Here is a 7,874-nt window from a genome sequence, read left to right as displayed (position 1 = left end):
AAAAAAATACAAAAAAATATGCAAAAAAAATACATGAAATAATATAAAATTTCCAAAAAAAAAAAGTACAAAAATACAAAAAAATACATAAAATAATTCCAAAAAATATATAAATTCCAAAAAAAAAAACTACAGAAAAAGTATATATAATTAAAAAAAAATGCAAAAATATTTAAAGGTTTATAAAAACAAAAAAATAAAATACAAAGATTTTGAAGAACATCTTTGTATTACAGGTGTACCTACCAATGAATTTAAAGTTTTTAGAAAATAATGTAAGATAACATAAGCCGTCTTGCTATAGTAAATTTTTGATCTGTTTGTATCAGCGACAATTTTCGATCGCTATTTATTGCTTCAAGCATTTTGATCTCTTTGTTTAAACGACAGTTTTTGATCTCTGTTTATTAATTCGCAAAGTCTGATCTCTTTGGTTGCTGGCTTATGTTGTTTTCACTTTTATTTAATTATCACTTGTTACACATTTCACAGAACTTAAGAACTATGCAAAATGTCACACCTTAAGTACCTTTTTGCGTACCAATTCTTCAGGTGTCTCGTGCTCTTGTTAAGCATTGTTGTTGTGCTAATCGGCAGTTTTGGTTAAGTACTTTTTGATCGACCAATTTTTCAGGTGCACTCGTGACTTAGTTGTTGTTGTTTTGCTTGCTATGAAGAGTTCGAATGCAAAGCTTGTACCATGGTTCAATTATGTACAGGTTGGCTCATCTCATCAGCTGATTTTATTATGTCATTGCATGGTCGAAGGGATTGTCAAAAGGAATGGCAAACTCAAAATGAAACCAACACATTGGCAACATTTTACTTACACATACAAAAACTGCTAAGTTTTATGTTTCCATTCCATACCATTCGCACCAACACCAATACACAGATTTTGACAATTTGAACAGACATATTTTGTTGCTTTACAGATGAGCCAACCTGTATATAGTTGAACCATGGCTTGTACGTACATACGTGTGTGTATTATATGTGCATATGTAAGCACTAAATTAAGAATTACCAAGTAACGTAAATATGTAGGTACATAGATTATATGTGGGTGTACAAATTCATGGCATATTAAGGTATCATAACTCCTCCCCGTTTTAAATTCGGGACGTCCTCGGACCGGTAGCTTTCTTATAGCTAAAATTTAATTTTGCCTTCACTGACATTTTCCACATAGTTGTTTCAGTTATGCAAACCAATATATGTATGTAAATAGATGGCTTATGATAGATATATACTAAGGTTTTGCATTACAGATTTAATGATTATTATTTGGAAAATGTTTTACTTAGATAATTATTTAAACGAAATTTCATCGTAACAAAATCATTCAAAGATAGTTTATTCGTAGATAAATTATTCTTCAGTAAAAATTTGATGGATAATTTATTTCCGAATGATTTTGTTTGATTGAGGTTCGCATATATAAAAAAATTATTTGAATGTTTGTTATCTATTGAAGCAATGAAAACAAGTGCTTCTTATTAATGTTTTTATTACATATTTAACTATCAATTAATCGAAGTTTATTGAAGTAAGCGAAATGATCGGAAAAATAATTTATTTTTATAATCGTAATGCAAATGAATTTTATCCAACACTGTATAGATCCTTAAATTTCGAATAAATTTCCATTTTTCGTGTTTATTGTTTGATACAGGTTTTAGTAATTAAGTTTTTTAATTTTTATTACATGCATAAAACAGTTTAAATGCTGCTCAAATTAAGATATACATTATAGTATTTTTTTATTACAATGAAATATGCTTTGAAATAATCTGGACTTTATCGAATATTGTCTTTGTGTACCGTTGTACCCAAATCCTTTTCTACGGTATTTTCTTCATAAATTTTGCTCAGTTTATTGCCTAAACGCTTGTTTCGTTTAACATAAACTTTTTCACCTTCGCAGAATATTCTTTGGCTTCCTTTAGACTTACTTATTACTTTATCTTGTGCTGCACAAAGTTTGTCTTTAATTGACTTCAGAAATTCTTTTGAAAAATTCTTGAGCACGTTTATAGGACTTTCATTTAACGTTGAATGAATAGTATTATTGTACTTGTTTGTTGCTAATAAAATCAGTTCTTGTATGTCAGTCAAATTTTGTTGTGCTTTGGTGCATCTGGCTATCTCCGTAATTGTAGAATGTACTCTTTCTATCTGTCCGTTACTGCTACTGTGTAACGCTGGTATAAAAAACTGCTCTATGTTGAAATGGTCTTTTAACAAATTTGTTACTATGTTTGAATGAAACGATTTCTCGTTATCGCATATTACAACAGTGGTTCTTTTGAATTTATTTAATGCTATTAGCAATGCATTTTTTTTAACATCTAGCGTTGATCGGGATAGAATGGGAATTACTACAGTGAACATAGAAAATTTGTCGATGCAAGTGAAAAAATGATACTTGTCTACGGAGAAAATGTCTATATGTAAAATTTGGCCAGGGTAATCTGGAATAGGGGTTTTCCCAACCTCGGGTTTCGCAGGGTGCCTATTATACTTGTTTTCCATACAAATTCTACAGTTTTTACCGATTGTTGCTAATATTTTCTTCATATCTGGGAAGAAGTATTCCGAGATGAGTTCTTTATAACTTTCTTGAACTGAACGGTGAGCTCTGCTGTGTTCTGCAGTAGCCGCTTCGATTTGATCCTCTCTTCTGATAAGGTCTATGACCAATTTTTCCGTGTGTACGAATTTAACACCAGGAAAATTTGTCAAAAGCAAGGACTGAACTCTGGCCTTCGTTTCGAGATCACAACAAATTCCGTTTACAACATTTGGGTTTATTTTTTCGCGAAGTGTTTGCAATAAGAACTCTGCGTCGTTAAAATGTATAGTGTGTCTCATTTGTTTTTGGAATAAAAGTTTTGTCGATTTTCTGTTGAAATCTGAAGTCACAAGAACGAGCTGAGCTCTGAACTAATTGACTGGATTTTTTTTAAAGTTTTTATGGCATCGGAAAGAGAAATTTCGCTGTGCGCGGTTTCCGTTAATTCGTCAAGGTTGTGGATATACTGCCGAGAAAGCGCATCGGCTACTTTGTTCTCTTTGCCTGGCTTGTAAAAATATTTTGGGGCGAAAGAATTGATAAATGCTGACCACCGTTTTATTTTCGATTTGGGAGTTTTTTCAGAAATTGCAAATGTGAGCGGTTGGTGGTCCGTATATATGTGTATATTTTTCTTACCGTAAAGGTAATGTCTAAGTTTTTGAAATGCCCAGACAATGGCAAGGAGCTCGCGCTCATTTGTGGCGTAATTTTCTTCACTTTTGGACAACGTCCGGGAAATCATGGTAATGGGTTTGCCATTCTGTGAAAGCACGGCACCAAGTGCGACTGACGAAGCATCGGTCGTTATTTCGAATGGTTTTGTATAGTCCGGATGTTGAAGAAGAACATCTTTTGAGGCTAATATATGTTTTAGTTTGTTAAATGCTGTTATTGCATCCACGTCGAGTGATATATTAATTTTCTTTGAATAGTTGCTTCTAACATGACCGTTCTCTCCTCTCAAATATTTTGTTAGGGGCTTGGAAATGTCGGCAAAGTCCCTAATGAACCGCCTATAATAGCTAGCGAGTCCTAGAAATGAACGCAGTGATCTTAAAGATTTCGGTTTTTGATAGTTTAAAATAGCTTCTACTTTGCTAGGCGAGGTGCGAATCCCTTTCTCTGAAACGGTAAATCCTAGAAATTCTACTTCTTTTTGGAAGAACTTGGATTTTTCCAAAGATACTCGCATGAATGTACGTCTGATGAAAAAATGATAATATCATCGACGTACACATGACAAATCTTCCCGTAAAATGTCGTCGATTGCTCTTTGGAAACTGCTCGGAACATTTTTTAGCCCAAAAGGTAGCCGACAAAATTCGTATTTGCCGTTATTTATGCTGAAAGCCGTTTTGCACCTATCTTTTTCAAGTAAACGTATTTGGTGAAACCCTGATTTGAGATCCAAAGTGGTAAATATCGTTGATTTTCCTAAATTGGATAGGATCACCGAAGTGTCTGGAATAGGGTATTTGTCGGAAACTGTGAACTCGTTTAATTTCCGGAAGTCGATGACCATCCTAAGTTTTTGATTCCCTTCTTCGTCTAAACCCCTTTCGATACGACATGCACTGGTGAGTTATATGGCGAATATGACTTCCTGATTATTCCGTCCTTAAGCAATGATTCTATCTCTGTATTTATAAAAGTTGCAGCAGATATAGGGTATGGATAGCTTCGTGAGTAAACTGGTCTCTCGTTTATGGTATCTAAGGTTGCAATTACCCTCGTATTATAGGGAAGTGCCCTGTCTGGATCGACGAATGAGGTAGAGTTACTGTTTATGAGTGATTTTATATTGCAGGACGCGAAGTTAGTACTTACTTCGCTCATATTTATTTGTTGACATTGGAAATGGTTAAGTTTTTCTTTCCCACCTTTATGGAAAATGAATCCAACCTTTGTATCTATTTTGGCTTCAATATCTTTTAACAGATCATACCCGATGATTCCGTCAAAGCTTTCTAACTGTGGAAAAATATAAAATGTTGCGGGTTTTCCTAAAACGTAAATTTTGCATTTTTCTGATATATTGTTTATTCCATTGATAGATTTTACTTGAAAAGGAGCTTTTAACTGAACTATTCCCTCTAAAAAGTTATGTTTTTTTACAAAGTTTTTTGATGTACCCGTATCTTGAAGAATATTAAGCGTTTTTCCATTCGGAGATCTGCCGGTGATATATGGTAAATTAGAACTGCTTAGGAAATGTATTTGGTATAATAATTGGCTGTCGGTTTCCAAACCCTCTGCTTCTGAATACAGAGACTCGTTTTCTAGCACGTTTATGCGCTGAATTTTATTAAAAGGAGATTGAGTTGAAGTTTTATCAAGTGGCCTTTTGGAAAAGTTGTTTTGTTGGTGTAGTTGAGAGAAATTATTATTTGGTGGGTAATTTAGCTGCTGATAATTAGCTTGATTATTTTGCTGGAAACCTACTTGCTGAGACTGATCGCGGCCTGTGCCACTCGCTAGATTATTTTTAAAGTCACTATTCCTTCTTAAGCAAGAACTTCCGGGATCTACATCCATTGGTACGGTATTTTGAGTAGGATAACTTTGAGATAGCTGACCAGGATGTAAGGTGACATTATTGAATCGTGGTAATAACGTAGTAGGTCTTTGGATTTGTGGCAGTCTAGCTGCTGCATACGTCTCTGCGAATTCGTATCTCTGCCGGTATGCTGCAGTTCCTCTGCTACAGCGAGTGCAGTAGGAAGATCAGGAGGATTGGCTGAGATAAGTGTATCGTAAAGTGGTCGTCTTAAACCAGAAATAAAAACTCTAAGAGCATTTTCTCTAGCTCTTTCGTTAAATGCGTTAGAAAGTTGTTCGTTGGTACTATATGTCATGATGTTCTTGTTTATGATTAATGTAAGTTGTTTGTCTACAGTGTCGTAGTACTCATGGATAGACAACCGTCCCTGTTGCAAAGTGTTGAGTTGATTCTCTAATATATGTAGAGGACGCTTATCTGCGTATAATTGGTCTAATCTCGAAATTATAGCTTTAAAGTTAAGTGGTGTTGAAAGCGCTCAGGTTTTCATTAGCAACGAATGATATTTTATTACGTAATATTCCCATTGCAATATAATAGGCTTATGAGTCTTCGTTATAAAAGCTAATTGCAAATCTGGCCGCTTCCCTCCATGCCGGATATTCCGCCATAACACCTTTAAATTCGGGTAAGGACTTGATTACACTTAGGTCTGAATGCGTATTTTGGGTCCCTGGAACTATTGTTACTGGGGTATAAATTTCCGTTTTTTGTGGTACAATATTTGAAATAGCTTGCGTTAGCTCTAAAATTTTCTGTTACAGGTTTTTATGCTTTAAAAAAAATGTTGAATCTGTTGTTGATGTCGATGATGTGTTTATTCCGCAAACATATGGCTGCGTCTCTAATGAATTGAAGTTTCTGCTAATGTGTAACGGCAGTTTTTAGGTGCTGTACCTTTACAGTATGTATAGCTTGTTGTTTTTTGTTGTAGTTGTTTTGTATATTTTCGAAGTAATTTGTTTGCAAAGTTTTCAGGCAGCTGATTTGATTTCGGCACAATAGTAAAACATCGTAAATTAATTTTGAAGCATTTTCGGCTTTAGTATGTAACTATTTCGTTTTACTTGTTTTTTCCGATTTGTTTGTTAGTTAGCTCTTAAGTCTTTTTGCTTTACACTCGGTATGAAAGTAAACTCCATTCAATATAAAGTTGTATGTTTCGAAGTATTTTCACATTAAAAATGTTTCATGCATTAATTAGCATATGACTTATTTCTCAAAAAAAGTTTCTTCACAAGAAGTTTGTCTTCGCACGTGCAAAATTATCTTTGCACACAACACAAGGCGAATCTTTACGTTTATAGTTATTTTTATAGACTTCGTTTAGTAAACGATGACTTTGATGGTTTTGTCGAATTGTCTTAGGTTTGATATTGCACAAATTTTCTTTGCATAAGCTTTCTAAAAAAAATTATTCACATTTGTGTTTGTAAAGTACGTTTAATGGTTTTGATACATTTTTTATCTTCTCACTCACATAAAATTTGCGTGTTTTATATTCGAAAATATTCACATTTAATTTCGTAGAGTTCGCTACTCTTTTTATTCAAAAATGTTCACATTTATTTTCGTAAAGTTGATTTAATCCTTTTGAAGCATTATTTTTCTTCAAAACAGCATAATTTTACAGCGTTAATTTTTCCAATGTTTTTATTAAATCTTCCCACTTGCAAAGTATTAATACAATTTTTTAATATTTTTGTTTAAGGTCTTTGGTTTAACCATAGGAATGTTCGCATAAAAATAAACTTATTTGCACTTATACTTTGGCGTCTTTGTTCGGCCGATTATATCGAGTATAGAGTTTCCACGTAATTTTACATGTGTTTTTTTATCATAACTGTATGCATTTAATTGTTGTTGGGCGCCAGATAACATAAGCCGTCTTGCTATAGTAAATTTTTGATCTCTTTGTATCAGCGACAATTTTCGATCGCTATTTATTGCTTCGAGCAATTTGATCTCTTTGTTTAAACGACAGTTTTTGATCTGTGTTTACTAATTCGCAAAGTCTGATCTCTTTGGTTGCTGGCTTATGTTGTTTTCACTTTTATTTAATTATCACTTGTTACACATTTCACAGAACTTAAGAACTATGCAAAATGTCACACCTAAGTACTTTTTTGCGTACCAACTCTTCAGGTGGCTCGTGCTCTTGTTAAGCATTGTTGTTGTGCTAATCGGCAGTTTTGGTTAAGTACTTTTTGATCGAACAATTTTTCAGGTGCACTCGTGACTTAGTTGTTATTGTTTTGCTTGCTATGAAGAGATCGTATGCAAAGCTTGTACGTACATACGTGCGTGTATTATATGTGCATATGTAAGCACTAAATTAAGAATTACCAAGTAACGTAAATATGTAGGTACATAGATTATATGAGCCGTTTATTTTGAAAGTTGCATAAGTTATTTCATGTCGTTTAGGTTCAGTGATAATTTGTTTGTATCTCTCCTCGCCTCCAGTTTGTTAGAGTCCAATATCCAAAAGATGCAATTCTTATTATTATTTTATAATTGCAGAACCATCTATATATGCATTCGTTCAAAAATAACAATGCATTTAAGACCATGAGTTGGAAATTACTTATGTCACTTTCAAAATAAACGGCTCATATGTGGGTGTACAAATTCATGGCATATTAAGTTATCATAACTTGTACACACAGTGAAAACACTTAAAATTAGTGTAATAACATGAAATAAAATTTGAAAAACAGAAATTTAAATCTACAA

This window comes from Eurosta solidaginis, chromosome 1 (assembly GCF_040869045.1).
Source record: "Eurosta solidaginis isolate ZX-2024a chromosome 1, ASM4086904v1, whole genome shotgun sequence".
NCBI classification, from domain to species: Eukaryota; Metazoa; Arthropoda; class Insecta; order Diptera; family Tephritidae; genus Eurosta; species Eurosta solidaginis.
The sequence above is the reverse complement of the archived record's forward strand: the minus strand, read 5'-3'. Positions refer to the sequence as shown.